Source organism: Eriocheir sinensis, chromosome 19 (genome assembly GCF_024679095.1).
Source record: "Eriocheir sinensis breed Jianghai 21 chromosome 19, ASM2467909v1, whole genome shotgun sequence".
Taxonomy (NCBI): Eukaryota; Metazoa; Arthropoda; class Malacostraca; order Decapoda; family Varunidae; genus Eriocheir; species Eriocheir sinensis.
The window spans coordinates 4,913,219-4,931,430 of record NC_066527.1 but is presented as its reverse complement, the minus strand read 5'-3'; the positions used below and the strand labels follow the sequence as shown (position 1 = coordinate 4,931,430).

The following is an 18,212-nucleotide window of genomic DNA, read 5'->3' as shown; positions in this document are numbered from 1 at the left end:
GGTGGTGGTGGTGGTGGTGTTATGGTTAGGAATGTATTGGTGTGGTATGGTATTGTGTGGTGGTGGTGATGATGATGATGATGATGATGATGATGATGATGATGATGATGATGATGGTGGATGTGGTGGTGATGGTGGTGGAGGTGTGTGACAGTATATGACGCAAAGAAACAAACAAACAAACAAACAAAAAGAAGGAAGGAAGGAAAGGAGAAAAAGAGAAGGAAAGAGAAAAATAAAATAAAAAGGAGAAAGAAAAAGAAAAAAAAGAACGTAGGAAAGACAAAAAAAAGAAAGAAAATAAAACTCGAATAAAGGAAAAATAAACAGCGTAATAAAGAAAAGAAATAGGAATGAAAGAAAGAAAGAAGGAAAGAAATGAAAAGAAAAGAAAAGAAATTAAAATGAAAACTCTCTCTCTCCTCTTTTTACCTCTCAGTCATCTCACACTTTTATTTCCTCTTCTTCTTCCTCTTCCTCTCATTCCCCTTCTATTTTCTCTTCCTCTTCCTCTATGTTATCTTCCCTTTTTTTCCTTCTCCTTCTCCTTTTCTTCTTTCTCTTAATCTTTTCTATTTTTTCGTGATTTTTGGGGTTATCTTCTTTTCCTTTTTTGTGATTTTCCTCCTCCACCTCCTCCTCCTCCTCCTCCTCCTCTTCTTCCTCTTCCTCTTTCTCCTGATCATCTTCTCCCTCCTCCTCCTCTTTCACTGCAATTCTTCTCCTTTTCGTTTCCTTGTCATTCTCCTCTATCATGTGACACTTTTCTCCTCCTCCTCCTCCTCTTCTTCCTCTTCCTCCTGATCATCATCTTCCTCCTCCTCCTCTTTTACTGTTATTCATCTCCTTTTCGTTTCCTTGTGTCACTCTCCTCTATCATTTGTCTCTTTCCTCTTTCTCTTCCGCTTCCTCCTCCTCCTCTTCTTCCTCTTCCTCTTCCTCCTGATCATCTTCTTCCTCCTCCTCTTTCACTGTTAGTCTTCTTTTCCTTTACTTGTGTCACTCTCCTCTATCATTTGTCTTTGCTCTTCTTCCTCCTCTTCTTCCTCTTCCTCTTCCTCCTCCTCTCTCCTCCTCCTCCTCCTCCGTCTCGTCTATCACATGCAGTCCAGTCATTCTACCCTTGACTCACCCCCCCCCCCTCACCACCACCACCACCACCACCACCCTGTCCCCCTTCCCCTTTATCTAATACAACAACCTTACTCATCATTATTCTCCTTATCTATTCTTTATTTACTTCTATTATATTATATCTTCCATTTTTTCTTTTTATTGTTTCTTTGTTTTTTTCTTTTTCTTTCCTTTCTTTGATGTGTTTTTACTCTGTCTGTCGTGTCATTCTCTCTCTCTCTCTCTCTCTCTCTCTCTCTCTTTCCTTTCTCACCTTCTCTTCTCTACTTTCTCCTCCTCCTCCTCCTCTTCCACGTTCCTCTCCTCTACTTCTCATCTCTGCTTTCTCCTCCACCTCCTCCTCTTCCACCTTCTCCCTCTTGCTTTTCTCTCTTCTTCTCTTTCTCTTCCTCCTTCTCTTCCTTTTAAACCTTATCCTCTCTATCCACCTCTTGCTTCTTCCCCTCCTCTTCCTCCTCTTCCTTTTCATACCTTATCTTCTCTATCCTTCTCTTCCTCTTCTCTTCCTCCTCTTCTTCACTCCCTATCTTCTCTTTCCTTCTCTTCCTCCTCTTCTTCCTCTTCCACCTCTCTATCCGCCCAACCACCCAGCGTCTTAGTCAGTCAGGCAAGAGGGGGGGGGGGGGGAAGGGGCGACAAGGGGGGGGTTGATAGGGGGACAGGTGTATCTAAGGGGGTGAGGGGTGAGGGGGGATGGGGTGAGGGTTTGAGTCACACCTTGGCAGAAGATTTGTGACCTTGCCTTCATCTGACGTCTCTCTCTCTCTCTCTCCATATCACAAATTTGGGTGGTCTTTTTACTCTTCCTCCTCCTCCTCCTCCTCTTCTTCACCTTTGCTGTCCTGTGCCTCTGACTCGTAGATTAGAGTAGATGGTAGCAACAACAAACAGCCTAGTTAGGACCAAGAGGTCTGTTGCTGTTTGCTTTTCCTTTGTACTCCTTTGAGCTCCTCCTCTTTCTCCTCCTCCTATTCACTTCATCACTTACGTCTTCTTCCATCTTCCTCTCCTCCCTTCCCATCTCCTTTTCAGTACCCCTCTTTCCTTTCCTTTCTCCTATCCTTTTTCTCCTCCTCCTCCTCCTCTTCCTTACTTCCCCCTCACTCAAGCCTCCTTCCATTTTTGCCCCTCCTTCCTTCTCATCTTCTCCTTTTAAGCTATTTGGGGATTTTTTTTTTTGAGAAAGGAAGGGAGAGAGGCAAGGAAGGAGGGAGGGATGGAGGAAGGGATTTAATTTATCTCAAGGACGCGAGGAAGGGACCTTTAATGGATGCTGGGAACACACGCCTCATCTCCCTGCTCTTAAAAACTATGCCGTGGGTGGGAGGGAGGAGGTGAAAGGGATGAGTCAGGGAGGGAGTATGTGGTGCTTTTGAGGGGGTGCTAACATGTTGAAAAGGGTAGAGAGAGGGGAGGAAGGAGGGATTAAAATGTCGAAAAGGGTAGACTCCGGTAGAGGATGAAAACGATGTCGTGGGAGGCAGGAGGTGAAAGGGATGAGTCAGGGAGGGAGTATGTGGTGCTTTTGAGGGGGTGCTAACATGTTGAAAAGGGTAGAGAGAGGGGGGGAAGGAGAGATTCAGATGTCGAAAGGGGGTAGGACTAAGTTGGAAAGTTTCGTTTAGTCGGCGCAACATCTATATGCCGCGGAGAGAGACAGAAGGGGAAGGAATTATAGGAGAAGTGAACAGATCCCAGGAGACAGGACACAACCCCCGATTAATACCTGGTACCCATTCACTGCTGGGTGGACAGGGGCGTAGGGTATCGGAAGGGGTAGGGCTAACATGACGAAAAACTATGTCGTGAGAGGAAGGTGAAAGGGATGAGTGAGAGAAGGGATATGTGATGCTCATTTTCCCACTTCCCTTTCTTTACCTCCCTTTCTTCCTTTCTCTCTCCTCTCCTTTTCTTCTAATTTTTTTCACTTTCTTCGTTTTTTTCCTCTTTTCTTCCTTAATTATTTCCTTTTTCTTTCCTGTCACCTGTCCTTCCTTCCTTCTTACCAATTTCAACCTCGCTAACCATCTTTTTCTTCCTTTATCTCCCTTTCTTCCTTTCTCTCTCCTCTCCTTTTCTTCTAATTTTTTTCACTTTCTTCGTTTCTTTCCTCTTTTCTTCCTTAATTCTTTCCTTTTTCTTTCCTGTTACCTGTCCTTCCTTCTTACCAATTTCAACCTCGCTAACCATCTTTTTCTTCCTTTACCTCCCTTTCTTCCTTTCTCTCTCCTCTCCTTTTCTTCTCATTTTTTTCACTTTCTTCGTTTCTTTCCTCTTTTCTTCCTTAATTCTTTCCTTTATCTTTCCTGTCACCTGTCCTTCCTTCCTTCTTACCAATTTCAACCTCGCTAACCATCTTTTTCTTCCTTTACCCCCCTTGCTTCCCCTCCGCCTTCCTTTCTTCTTTTCCTCCCATTCCTTCTCCCTCCCTCCCTTCCCTTACACTCTACTCCCTCCCTCCAACTCTTTCCCTCCTGCACTCACTCACTCACTCACTCACTTTTCCCTCCCTTCCTCCTCCCCCTGTACTACATTTTTATAACAGTACAGGAAGCAGCTCAAGGGCAAAAATGAAGAGAACAAGAAAACACGCTAGAACAAAATTGAAAAAGGTAGAGAGAGGGATTAACTTATCGAAAGAGGTATATATAGAGGGGGTATTAACGTGTTTAGAGGTAAAGAAAGAGAGAGGGGGAGGGGAGCGATGGGAGGGGGGAGATATGACCGAGTTTTATACATTACTAAGAACTGTCATTCATTAGTCATTACCAACTCAAAAAACAACGGCACAATATCCAGCTGTTTTCCATCCTCGTTAGATTCCATACACGTCAATTCCAGGTACTTTTTGTCTTGGCCCAGCTACTTGAGACACACAGAAACACACCAGAAACACATCCAATAAAACAAAGGAAGAAAAAAAAAGATCAAATAGACAAAATATAGAATCACCCACCACCACCACCACCACCACCAACAACAACAACAACAGCAAAAAGAAGAAGCAGCAAAAGAAGAAGAGGAGGAGGAAAAAAAAGAGATGATGGAATAGAAAAAGCAGAAACAGAAGAAAAAGAGGAACAATAACAACAAGAGGCAGAAACAGAAGAAGAGGAGGAGGAAAGAGAAGAGAGAGAGAAGATGAAGGAAAAAATAGAAACAGAAGAGGAACAACAACAACAACAACAGCAAAAAGAAGAAGCAGAAAAAGAAGAAGAGGATGAGGAAAAAGAAGAGAAGAAGATGATGAAGGAGAAAAAGCAGAAACAAGAAAAAGAACAGCAACAACGACAACAACAACAACAAGAAGCAGAAAAAGAAGAAGAGGATGAGGAAAAAGAAGAGAAGATGATGAAGGAGAAAAAGCAGAAACAAGAAAAAGAGGAACACCACCACCACCACCACCACCACTACTACCAACAACAACAACAACAACACTACCATCCCCCCACCACCAAACCCACAACCTCACCTGACCCATCTGATAAAACAAACAAACATACAAACAAACAAAAAAGCACAGGTATGGACAGGTGACACACTGCAACCTTCCGACACACCTGGCACTAATTAACTTCCTGCCTTTACCTTACCGACCTAACCTCCCTTCCTCCCCCCGCCCACCTTACCTTACCCTCCCCTAACCACCCCCCCTCCCCCCCTACCCACCTTACCTACCTAACCTCCCTCCCTCCCCCCGCTCCCCCCCCTCCCACATTACCTTACCCCCCTCCACTACCTCCTCCCACCCACCTTACCTTACCCCCCACACTACCCCCTCCCGCCCACCTTACCTACCTTAGCTTATCTTCCCCCCTCCCTCCACTACCCCCTCCCACCTTACCTTACCCCCCTCCACTACCCCTCCCACCCACCTTACCTACCTTTGCTTACCCTCCCCTCCCCATCCACCCTCCCTCCCCCCGCTTCCCCCTACCTCCGTTCCTTACCCCCCTCCACTACCCCCTCCCACCCACCTTACCTATCTTAGCATACCCTCCCCTCCCCATCCACCCCTCCTCTCCCTCCCTCCCACCTCACCTACCTAACCTAACCTTCCTCCCTCCTTCCTACTTATTTTACCCTTCCCTCCCTCCCTCCCACACACCTTACCTAGCCCCTCCCCTTCCCTCCCTTCCCTCTCTCTCTCCCTCCCTCTACTAATTGGCACTGACACACCTGAGGCCCCAACAGGTAAACAAGCAGGAATAGTTAAGCGCACCTTTCATACCTGTCATACGCCAATTGAGCCACACAAACACACGAACGAACACACAAACAAACAATTAGATATCTCAGGCCCTTTACGAGGATCAAAAAGAGTGGGAAAAGAACCTCATTTGAAATTCTGAAATGTGTGAAAGTTACGAAAAAAAAAAATATATACTTGGGCCTTTAAAGACTTCAAAATGGTCTTATAAACAAACAGAATAATGAGGATGAGGAGGATGAGGAGGAAACATGGAAACACGGACTAGCAGGCAGCAGAAAGCCTGTTGGCTCATAACTAGGCTGCCTGCGTTCAGTGATTTAATCAATCCGTTTGCCACAGGAGTGGCTTGCAGGGAAGGATTAAAGCACTTGTGTATCTACTCTTGGGAACGTTCAGTTCACTCCCGATGCAGCAAAGTGGCGATCAATGCGTTTCTTGAAGGAGTTGATGGTCTCTGCGCTAACCACTTCTGCAGGAAGGCTGTTCCAGTGGCGAACAACTCTATTCGAGAAATAACTCCTGCCGATGTCGGTATTGCATCACTTTGCTTGAATTGTTTTTCCGTTGTTTCTTGTTCTCAGGTTAGTTTGTAGCGTGAAGAGTTTGGAGTGGTCAACGTTGCTGAACTTGTTCAGGTACTTAAAGACTTGTATCATGTCTCCCCGCAGTCGTCTCTTTTCCATCGTGAAGAGGTTGAGTCGCTCGAGTCGTTCTTCATAGGGTTTCGTCCTCAGTGATGGTATCATCTTCGTGGCGCGGCGCTGTACTCTCTCAAGTAATTCAATGTCTTTCCTGTAATCAGGAGACCAGAATTGCACGACGTATTCCAGGTGGGGCCTTACCAGCGAATTATACAAGGATAACATAACTCCCGGCGTCTTGTATTCGAAGTTCCTCGCTATGAACCCAAGCATTGTATTGGCTTTCTTACAGGCGGACTTGCAGTGTTTTGTTTGTTTCAAGTCACTGCTGATGGTGAGCCCGAGGTCTCTTTCTTCTTGCACTACATGTAGTGGTTCGCCACCCATGTGGTATATGTGGTTGCTGTTTCTGGATCCGATATGCATTACTTTACATTTGGTAGTGTTGAAGGACATCTGCCATTTTTCCGACCACCGAGTGATCAGGTCCAGGTCTCTCTGGATAATTTCGCAGTCTGCCGTCGTGAGGGCCTTCCCACCCACCTTTGTGTCGTCGGCAAATTTTGAAAGATAGGATTTCAATCCTAGTTCTAGGTCGTTGATATATATGATGAAAAGTATGGGTCCCAGCACTGACTCCTGTGGCACTCCACTTGTGACCGGGAGCCACTCGGAGGCCTGTCCGTTGAGTACAACTCGGAGTAAAGGGAAGAGAGGGGAAGGGAAGAATGCATAAGAGAGTAAGAGGAAGAGAAGGAAGAGGCGGTAGAAGAGGAGAAGTAAAGGGAAGAGAGGGGAAGGGAAGGGTGCATAAGGAATAGAGGAAGAGGAAGAGGAGAAGGAAGAGGAGGTATAAGAGGAGGAGTAAAGGAAAGATAGGGGAAGGGAAGGGTGCACAAGAAATAGAGGAAGAGGAGGAAGAAGAGGAGGAGTAAAGGGAAGAGAGGGGAAGGAAAGGGTGCATAAGAGAGCAAGAGGAAGAGGAGAAGGAAGACGAGGTATAAGAGGAGGAGAAAAGGGAAGAGAGGGGAAAGAAAGGAAAAGGAAGGAGAAGAAGAAGAAGAAGAAGAAGAGGAATACGAGAGAAAGAGGAGGAGGAAAGGGTGTTACAAGGACATAAGGATAGAAGAAAGAAAGAAAAAAATAAAGGAAGAAAATATGAGAACGAATTATTAAAAGGAAAGTGTCTAGAAATCACACGACCTTTTTCAATCTCACTTCTCAGGTAAGATAAAATAGTTAAGACTAATTAAAATGGATCACCTGAGCTCTCCCTACCTGTATATACACTCTCTCTCTCTCTCTCTCTCTCTCTCTCTCTCTCTCTCTCTCTCTCTCTCTCTCTCTCTCTCTCTCGGAAGGTGATACACTAATTGGGCTGAAGATTATTATGACAAGATGATTACAGATGGATTGACGGATTGAGTGTTTGTTTGTTTGTGTGTTTATGTTTAGGTGAGGGTCAAGACGAGGTGGTGGTGGTGGTAGAAGGATAAGGGGAGGAAAGAAGGAAGGGAGAGAAGGAAGAAGAGGAGGAGGAGGAGGAATACAGAGGAGGAGGAAGGAGAGATTGCAAAAGGAGGAGAGGGAGAGAAGAAGGAGGAAGAGGAGAGATATTGAAAAGAAAGGAGGAAACGGTGCAAAAGGGAGAGGAAGAGGAAGAATATACAGGAAGAGGGGGAGAAGAGGAGGAGAATAGGGAAGCCAGAGGAGAGGGAGAGACAGAAGGAAGGGAAAGAGCGCAAAAGGAATAGGGGAGAGGAGAAGATGGAGGAATATAAGAGAGGGGAAGGAAGGGTGCATAGAGAAGAAAGGAGGAGGAGGAATGATATGAAGAAAGGGGGAAGAAAGTGTAAACAATGAAGAAGGGGAAAAAGAAGGGGAAATAAAGAGGAGAGGTGGAGAGGGATGAAAAGGGAGAAGGAAGGGAACAGAGAGAAGAAGAAAGAGGAAAACGGGTATAAGGGAAAGGAGGACGAGAAAAGGGAGAAAGATGAAGAAGAAGAAGAGGAGGAGGAGGACCATAGGGGAGAGAGAGGGGAGAGAGAAGGGGAGGGGGAGGAAAGGTGAAAGATTATGAACGCTTGCTTTAAAATGCGGGACCTCACGAAATGTCACGAATTGATGTGTGAAGGGAGTGTGATACCATTGACGGCTTCTCCTGATGATGACGATGATGATGATGATGATGATGATGTGAAAGAGACAAAGAGATAAATGAATGAATGAATGAATGAATGAGTTGAAAAAAAAAGAAAAACTATATATCAAGGAAGGAAGAAAGAAAATGTGTGAAAAGAAGAAAAAGAAGAAGAAGAAGAAGAAGAAGAAGAAAGAGAGAGAGAGAGAGAGAGAGAGAGAGAGAGAGAGTTTTTCTTTCGTCGAGGGGTAAGCAATACAAAGAGAACGGGAGACATGGCCGCGTATTTAGGGTGAGATTCATTTCCTTCTATTCCTCATCAAACGTTTTCGGTGTTTTTGTTAAACTTTATCTTTTTTCTCTTCATTTTTGGTCTAACAGCTCTCTTCTCTTCAATGAGACAAATAGTTAATTAGTGAAGGAGATGATTAAATTGTTAGTTGTAAGGTTATTTATTTATTTATTTATTTATTTATTTTATTCTTTCCTTTCTTTTCCGTTTTCTTTTTTTTCTTCGTGGATGTTTTCTTTTCTTTTTGTTCTTTTCTTTTATATAATTTTCTTTTCTTGATGTTTTTATTTTCGTCCCCTCTTGTGATGTCCTTTGGTCCGGGTGTCCGGGTGAGCCTCTTTCACCAGGGAAGACACACACTCGTCATTTTCTTGATGTTATTGAGAGCCCAAAATGTGGATGATGACTCTTTCCTTTTTAAGATGTTGCGTTTCTATCGTATTCTTTTTTCTGTATTTTCCTTGTGCTGGTTTTCTTTTTCTTCATTTTCCTTTTTCTGGTGTTTCTGTATCGGCTTTTCTTGGTGCCGTATCCTGCTATAGACGAGTCTCCTTCACCCCAGAAAAGGCTCACCCGTGCCAACATACCACACCAAAGTCCTAGTTGTTCGTTTTGCTAATGTTGTGTTTTGTATCTGATTTCTTTTTCCTGGTATTCTTTTTCTGTATCATCCTGTCTCCGGTGTTATTTTTCTTTAATTGTCGTGTGACAGTGTTGTGTAGAGTATCTACATCGCCTCTACCTGGTGCCGTATCTTTGTCCTTTGTCGATAAAAACACGTCGCAAAAACTCGTTATCCTTTCTTCGTTCCCAAAATGTTGATTCCTTTGTCGATAAAACTAAACCATCTCAAAACCATATTTTCCTTTCTCTGTTCCCAAAACGTTGATTCCTTTGTCAATAAAACTAAACCATCTCAAAATCATATTTTCCTTTCTCTGTTCCCAAAATGTTGATTCCTTTGTCAATAAAAACACGTCGCAAAAACTCGTTATCCTTTCTTCGTTCCCAAAAATATTGATTCCTTTGTCCATAAAACTAAACCAACTCAAAAACATATTTTCCTTTCCTTGTTTCCAAAACGTCAATTCCTTTGTCGATAAAAACACGTCGCAATAACTCGTTATCCTTTCTTTGTTTCCAAAACGTCGATTCCGTTGTCGATAAAAACACGTCGCAATAACTCGTTATCCTTTCCTTGTTTCCAAAACGTCAATTCCTTTGTCGATAAAAACACGTCGCAATAACTCGTTATCCTTTCTTTGTTTCCAAAACGTCAATTCCTTTGTCGATAAAAACACGTCGCAATAACTCGTTATCCTTTCCTTGTTTCCAAAACGTCGATTCCTTTGTCGATAAAAACACGTCGCAATAACTCGTTATCCTTTCTTTGTTTCCAAAACGTCGATTCCTTTGTCGATAAAAACACGTCGCAATAACTCGTTATCCTTTCTTTGTTTCCAAAACGTCGATTCCGTTGTCGATAAAACTAAGACATCGCAACAACTCATTTTCCTTCCTTTAAAGGTCAGTATCCCACCCCGACATTTACGTCAGGGTCAGCATCCCACCCCAACATTTACGTCAGGGTCAGCATCCCACCCCAACATTTACGTCAGGGTCAGTATCCCACCCCAACATTTACGTCAGGGTCAGCATCCCACCCCGACATTTACGTCAGGGTCAGTATCCCACCCCAACATTTACGTCAGGGTCAGCATCCCACCCCAACATTCAAGCTGGGGTCAGCATCCCACCCCGACAATTAAGTCAGGGTCAGCATCCCACCCCGACAATTAAATCAGGGTCAGCATCCCACCCCGACAGTTAAGTCAGGGTCAGCAATTCTTTTTCTGGTGTTCTTTTTTCTGTATTTTCCTTTTTCTGGTGTTGTTTCTACTGTATATCGGCTTTTCTTGGTGCCGTATCCTGCTACAGACGAGTCTCCTTCACCCCTGAGAAGCCTCGCCCGTACCAACATACCACACCAAAGTCCTCAATCCTAGTTGTTCGTTTTGCTAATGTTGTGTTTTGGATCAGACTTCTTTTTTCTGGCATTCCTTTTCCGTATTATCCTGTCTCCGGTGTTATTTTTCGTTATTTGTCGTGTGACAGTGTTGTGTAGAGTATCTACATCGCCTCTACCTGGTGCCGTATCTTGCTACAGGGGAGTCTCCTTCACCCCTGAGAAGGCTCACCCATACCAACATACTACACCAAAGGCCTTCGTGCTGGATTTTTGTGTGTTTTTGTTTTATTTTCTTCTTTTCTCATCTGTGCTTCTATCTTGTCTATTTCCTGGAATTCCTCTCCGGTATTATCCTATTTCTGATGTTCTTTTAGTTTATTTTCCTTATTTTCGGTGTTTTTCACCGGTAATATCCCTGTCATGGAGTTGTTCTGTAATCGCCTTTCCTTGGTGCCGTGTGCTGATACGAATGAGTCTCCTTCACCCCAGAAAAGACCCGCCCATACCAACACACAACACCAAACACCCTCCCCTCCCCCCGCCCCTGGACACTCGAGATCTACGGCACCGCCATGGACGCCCCGAGGGAGCCAAGACGCCCTGCCGGAACCCCTGAGCCCTGCGACGCTCGCCAGGGAGACCTTGGGCTCCCTGACGCTCCCCAGCACCGCCGAGGCGGGGAAGGGCGGGAACTCCAGACAACTGCAGAACAACTCCAGACGGGAATATTAAATTAATCGTAAACACCGTGACGGAGCAAAGGCTGCGTTTGTCGAGTCTGGGATGGCAGGAGCCGGCCGAGTGTTTTGGCGCGGCATGCGTTTCCCTCTTTGTTTCTAATTTCTCCCATTGTTTTTGAGAGAGAGAGAGAGAGAGAGAGAGAGAGAGAGAGAGAGAGAGAGAGAGAGAGAGAGAGAGAGAGAGAGAGAGAGAGAGAGAGAGGAATGAATGAATAAGTTAAAAAAAGAGAAAGAAGAGAAGAAATCAAGGAAGAAAAAAATATATAGAAAGAAAATGAAATGAAAAAGCAGAATAAGAGAAAAAGAGAAAAATAATCGAAGAAAAGAAAGAAAAAACAAAAGAAAAATAGAGAGGAAGAGAAAGAAAAATGTTTAAGAGCTGACACACTGACCTCCAAATCCTCCTCCTCCTCCTCCTCCTCTTACCTGCATCAGCTCCTCCAGGTAACCTCAAGTACTTCTGTTTATTCTCTCTCTCTCTCTCTCTCTCTCTCTCTCTCGCGTCAAACCTCAAATTCTCACAGCAATGCATCGATGCAGCAAATAAAGCGAACAGAATGTTGGGCTTCATTAAAAGAAACTTTTTATTTAAGAATAAAGATGTAATACTCCCGCTCTACAACAGTTTAGTCAGACCCCACTTGGAATATGCGGTACAGTTTTGGTCTCCTCACCATGCAAAGGATATTGCTAAATTAGAAGGTGTTCAGCGTCGGGCAACGAAAATTATCCCTTCCTTGCGCAACAAATCCTACGAAGAAAGGCTTTCTACCCTTAACATGTTCTCTCTTGAGAAACGTCGCCTGAGGAAAACTGATCGAATGTTTTAAAATACTTAATGGTTTCACGAATGTAGACAGATCAACATTGTTTATGATCGATGACACTTTGCGCACGAGGAACAATGGCGTAAAACTCAGATGTAGACAAGTAAATTCAGACTGCACCAAATTTTTCTTCACCAACGTTGTAGTGCGAGAATGGAATAAGCTCCCATCATCAGTGGTCCAGTGTAACACGATTGACTCCTTCAAAATAAGCTCGACCGTCACTTCCTTCAACTTAATATCAACTAGAGTAGAAATGCAACGTTTTGGAGTCTTCTGATTAATGTAAAATCACTTAGGTTAGACAGACCACCAAGTCTGGACCATGGGGTCTGTGTGGTCTGATTTTCTATGTAAATCTATGTAAATCTCTCTCTCTCTCTCTCTCTCTCTCTCTCCATGCTAAAAATGGTTACAAATATTTTAGTTTTAATTGGACTCAGAGGAGAGGAGGAGGAGAGGAGGAAGAGGAGGAGGAGGACTCTCTCTCTCTCTCTCTCTCTCTCTCTGTATCTCTCTCTCTCTCTCTCGTTGCAACATTCCTCCTTTCCTCACTCAATTCGTCCTTACCCTTTTTTACCTTTCCTTCCTCCTCCTCCTCCTCCATCGCTTCCCATCTTAGCCAAATGTCCTTATCTTTTATTTTCCTCTTTTTTCTACTTTCGTACCATCAGTTGCTCCTCCTCCTCTTCTTCCTCCTCCTCCTCCTCCTCCTCCTCTCCTCAACTGAGTCCAATTAAAACTAAAATATTTGGTAACCATTTTTTAGCATTCCACTACATATATGGAGAGAGAGAGAGAGAGAGAGAGAGAGAGAGAGAGAGAAATGAGATCAGTTAAGAGTGAATGCAATAAATGACACCACTGGCATTCTCTCTCTCTCTCTCTCTCTCTCTCTCTCTCTCTCCCACGCACCTGTCGCCGTGGAGGTAACAGAAGTGGAGAGAAAGGGGGGAGGGGGGGAGGAGGGGAGGGGGGGATAAGAGGGGAGGGAAGAGGAGGAAGGGAGGAAAGAGTGGAGAGAGGAAGGAATGAAAAGGGGAGAGAAGAGAGAAGGAGGTAGGGAGAGGGAGAGACAGAGAGAGGGAGGGAGAGAGAAATAGAGAGAAAAGAGTAGAGAGGGAGGATGAGGGGGAGAGGAGGGAAGAGAAGGGAAGGAGAGGTAAGGAAAAGGGAGATAAAAATGGTAATTGGGAGGTATGGGGAGGGGAAGGGGGAGGAAAAATGGGTGTGAGGAAGGGGAAGAAACAGGAGAGGGAGAAATGGAAAGAGGAAAAGAGATGACGGGAAAAAAGAGGGGTGAAGAGAGAGAGAGAGGGAAAGAGTGGGAGGAGGGAGAGGAAACACACGCAGAGAATAAGGAATGAAGGAAAAAGGAAGAAATAATGAGGAAAGAAGAGGGAAAAGTAGAAAGTGGGTGATAGCTAAGAACGGAGGGGGAAGGGAAAAAGAAAAAAAGAAAAATTGATTGATGATTGGGGTGTAAGGAGAATAAGGATAAGAGAATAAGGAACGATGGAAGAAGGGAGAAAAGATGAGGAAAGAAGAGGGAAAAGTAGAGAGTGGGTGATAGCTAAGAACGGAGGGGGAAGGGAAAAAGAAAGAAAGAAAGAAAGAAAGAAAGAAAGAAGGAAAGATTGATTGACGCAACTTCAGGGTCATGTTGCGTCGAATAAAAGACAAAATAAACTATACCTTAAAACTCTAATAAACTGTAATTAATTAAGAGCAAGGTAAAATAAATACTCACTAAAAGGACAATAAAACCAACTGGAGGAAGAAAGAGAGAGAGAAAGAGAGAGGAGAAAAGAGGAAGAGGAGAGAAAAACGAGGGAAGGGAGGGGAAAGAAAGAGGGAAGGAGAAGGGAGAAATTGAAGGAAAGGGAAATACCTAAGAACAGATGGAAGGGAAGGAAGGAAAGGAAGAGAAAGGAAAACAGAGAAAGGGGAAGAGGAAAGAAGTGAAGGGGAGAGAGAGAGAGAGAGAGAGAGAGAGAGAGAGAGAGAGAGAGAGAGAGAGAGAGAGAGAGAGAGAGAGAGAGAGAGAGAGAGAGAGAGAGAGAGAGAGAGAGAGAGAGAGAGAGAGGAAAAGAGAAGTAGGTACGAAGGGAAGGAAAAGGAAGGAAAAGGAAGAAGGAAAAAGATGAGAGGGAGAGAGAAAAACGAGGAGAGGATGAGGGAAGGGAGGAGAGGGAAGGAGGAGGGGGGGAAGGGGAAGGGGGGGTGCCTCAGGTGTGCTTGGCGTCTCACCTGAAGGCTAAAGAATTCAAGATGGCGGAGGCTTTGAAGGTATGCAGGTAATATTTCCTTTTTTTTTTCTTTTTTACTTCTCTTTTTTAATGTTGATTTGATGTGGTCTTTAAATGTTCCGAGTGCGCGAGGCAAGGTGTGTGTGTGTGTGTGTGTGTGTGTGTGTGTGTGTGTGTGTGTGTGTGTGTGTGTGTGTGTGTGTGTGTGTGTGTGTGTTTATGTCTTTGTCCGTCTTTATATTTGTCACTCACACACACACACACACACACACACACACATAAACACACACACACATAAACACACACACACATATAAACACACACACATATAAACACACACACATATAAACACACACACATATAAACACACACACAGAAAAATGATGATGATAGAAGGACCTGGAAAAGAATATAATAGCAAACATGATAATAATAATAATGACAACAACAACAACAACAACAACAACAACAACAAAATACACGCTGCAAGATCATTAAACAGCAATATCAAAACACTAATTATATATATGAAAAAAAAAACCGACTAATTAAACCAACACACTTATTACTAGACAAAAAAAAAGAAAAAAACTAAAACTATGCAAATGCTAAAATAGTATAAAACAAAGAAAATAACTATAAAAATGACTCGATAAAAATGGTCTTGCATACATACGTTCATTTATTAATATGAATAAGCTACACACACACACACACACACACACACACACACACCTACAAAGCACTAACATACTACCACCACATCCACTACTACTACTACTACTACCACTACTACTACCATCACTACATCCACAACAATACCAGACTCATTCTCCTCCACCTCCTCTTCCTCCTCCTCCTCCTCCTCCTCCTCCTCTTCTTCTTCTTCCAGCGCCGTCTCTCTTCACACAACTCAAAAGGAAAAGTTAACAAAGGCAAAAAATTGGAAAACTTGAAAACAAAATAAGAGAAGATGAGAAATAATAAAAATAATCAACAGGAAATTAAAATATTGTCTCATGAAGATTTATTATGTCTCCCATTTAAGAGGGATAAGGATCAGCTGACGTGTGTGTGTGTGTGTGTGTGTGTGTGTGTGTGTGTGTGTGTGTGTGTGTGTGTGTGTGTGTTTTACGGCTCTAGTCACCATGGTTCCCTTTTTCCAGCCAGGCTTTTATGCGCATTGCCTCAGCGTTCAAATTTGTATCCTCACCTTATACATCGTACGCGCAAGTAGTAGTTAGCACGATTAACTTTTCCTAGATATGCTTTTATACGCGTTGCCTCAGCGTTCAACTTTGTCTCTTCAACCTAAATAATGAAAATTTGGAGAAGTGCCCGGCTGTTACTACTTTAGCCAGGTTTTTATACGCATTGCTCCAGGGCTCAAGTTTGTATCATCAACCTATGAGTACATGGATCGGACAAGTTGTAGCAGGGAAGCAGCAAGGGGGCATGGCAGGGAGGGATGGACACTGGCAGGAGAGCTTGACAGGGAGGCAGGGAGAGGCATGGCGAGGAGGGCGGAAGGGAGTGCATGGGGGAGCGGCGCCAACAGGATGTATATAGTAATGTGGGCGTAACATCATCACAGCATATACAAAGCCGAGAGAATCAAACACGGAACTGACTGGCTGTAGAAAAAGAACAGGGACGGGAGAGTATGGAAGGGGGGGGGAGGGAGAGAAGTGAGGAGGGCATTTTTTGTACAGTAAAGGAAACAGCTCAAGGGAAGTAAACAGAGGGAAAATAAAAAGTCGGGGGAAGATTAAGCGAAAACGGAAGAGGGAATGAAGGAAAAACTTAACTATAATAGAATGTGAATATACGAGACCGTGGCCTATAATCTTGTGCGTCGAGAAGAAAGCCGAGCACATCAAACACTAAACAAACTGGCAAGCGTAAAAGAGTATGAGGAGGATTAAGCAACAACGGCAGAGGGAATGAAGGAAAAAGCCAAGGCCAGTAGAATGTAAGTATACGAGACCGTGGCCTTTAATCTTATGCGTCGAGAAGAAAGCTTAACAAATCAAACACTAAACAAACTGGAAGAAGGAAAAGAATATGAGGAAGATTAAGCAACAACGGCAGAAGGAATGAAGGAAAAAACTCAACGACAATAGAATGTGAATATACGAGACCGTGGCCTTTAATCCTATGTGTCGAGAGGAAAGCTGAGCAAATTAAACACTAAACTAACTGGCTAGCGTAAAGAATATGGAATAGATTATGCAAAACCGGCAGAGGGAATGAAGGAAAAAGCCAAGGATAATAAAATGTAAGTATATGAGACCGTGGCCTTTAATCTTGTGTGTCGAGAGGAAAGCTGAGCACACCCAACACTAAGCTAACTGGCTAGACTAGAGTAAAAGAATATAGCGAAGACAAGGCAGGAACATAGGAAGGAATAAGGAAAAGAAGCGAACGCCAATAGAATGTGAATATATGAGACCGCAGGAGTGTGACCGCACCTTTGATTCTATACCGTAAGATTTGAACCATGGAAGAATAACACTGCACTCACTGACTATGAGCAGAACACTGAGGGGAGGGTAAGGCAGGAAGGGAGGAAGCAATGCATATGGGAAACCAAAGTAAAAAAAAGACACATATACCTTATACTTTAGTTTCTTATAATTATTTTCTTACGTTTGGCCTATGGCGCTTACTCTTTTAGACTGTAGATGGCGTTGAAATGTCACAGGATAATAGAAAAAAGCGCAGACTAGCAGATTATATGTACCGGTTGAAAATTGAGATTAAACAAACGACGTGATTGATTGCTTTTACGATGGGGATTGTTTAGGTGGGCCCAGTTCACTAGTGGCGCGGACAAGTGTTTTATAGCGGCGCCATTCTTGCTCAGCGTTGAAATGTCACAGGATAATAAAAAAAGCGCAGACTAGCAAATTATCTTCACACGGTAGAGATTAAACAAACAACGACGTGGCTGATTGCTTTTACGATGGGGATTGTTTAGGTGGGCCCAGTTCACTTGTGGCGCGGACATGTGTTTTATAGCGGCGCCATTCTTGCTCAGCGTTGAAATGTCACAGGATAATAAAAAAAGCGCAGACTAGCAAATTATCTTCACACGGTATAGAGATTAAACAAACAACTTGACTGATTGCTTTTACGATGGGGAGTGTTTAGGTGGGCCCATATCATTAGTGGCGCGGACAATATTTTATAGCGGCGCCATTCTTGCTCAGCCACCGCTTGCCCTTGGAGACGAACTAAGCGAAAATATTACTGCACAGAGGTCAAGACAATACAGGCAGGGAACGGCAGGAAGGGAAGAATGTGTGCGAGGGAGAAGAGCCAACAGGATGTAAATAGTGGCCGCATGATCGTGTGGGTAGCGCCAAGTGACACACACACACACACACACACACACACACACACACACACACACACACACATGACGCACGCTAGGCTGATATGCGAGCCGTGACGTAGGAGGTGGAGTCTTTTACTGTTAGGGTATGTTTGCCTGTCTCTGCGCACCTCCAAATAGTACGCATATAAGGAAAAACACCAATATATAGAAAAAGAAATATCCACAGGTGAGGTATTAAAATGAGTGTAATTGGGTCTATTTGGAGTTTTTTTTTTGTTGTCTTCGCGATGTTTTCCTGATTAGTTTCTTTTCCTAATTCCAGATGGCTAGTTTATTTTTCTTCTCTTTTCTTCTTCTTTTGCGCTTTTCTTCCTTTTTTTTCTTTCCTGATTAATTTCTTTCTTCTTTTCCTCCTCTTTTTTTTCCTTTTCTGAGAAGTTTAATTTCCCGGGTTGTTTAATTTTTTGAGACGTTTCTTTTCCTGAACAGTTTCTTTTCCTGATGTGCGTACTAATAGGAATGATGCGGTGCGTACAGAATGGCGAAAAGGAGTAGGTTGAACTAAGTTTTTGGGACGCACAACCCAGAGAAAACTTTTATTAACTTCGGCTTTTAGGTTATAGATGGCGCCGAGATGTGATAAGGAGAGAAACTAATAATCCTTTTA

General features: G+C 43.6%; 1 protein-coding gene and 1 long non-coding RNA gene across 6 annotated transcripts in view; both read right to left on the bottom strand.

Moving 5' to 3' along the window:
* LOC127000585 (uncharacterized) overlaps positions 1-18,212 on the bottom strand; it is a 74,832-nt gene that overhangs the window by 21,196 nt on the left and 35,424 nt on the right. The gene's annotated exons all lie outside the window — the stretch shown is intronic.
* On the bottom strand, positions 8,577-11,302 carry LOC127000588 (uncharacterized). The gene is made up of 2 exons (XR_007754321.1): positions 10,566-11,302; positions 8,577-9,162 (listed from the first exon to the last, which is right to left on the bottom strand). It is a non-coding gene; the product is annotated as an uncharacterized LOC127000588 (long non-coding RNA).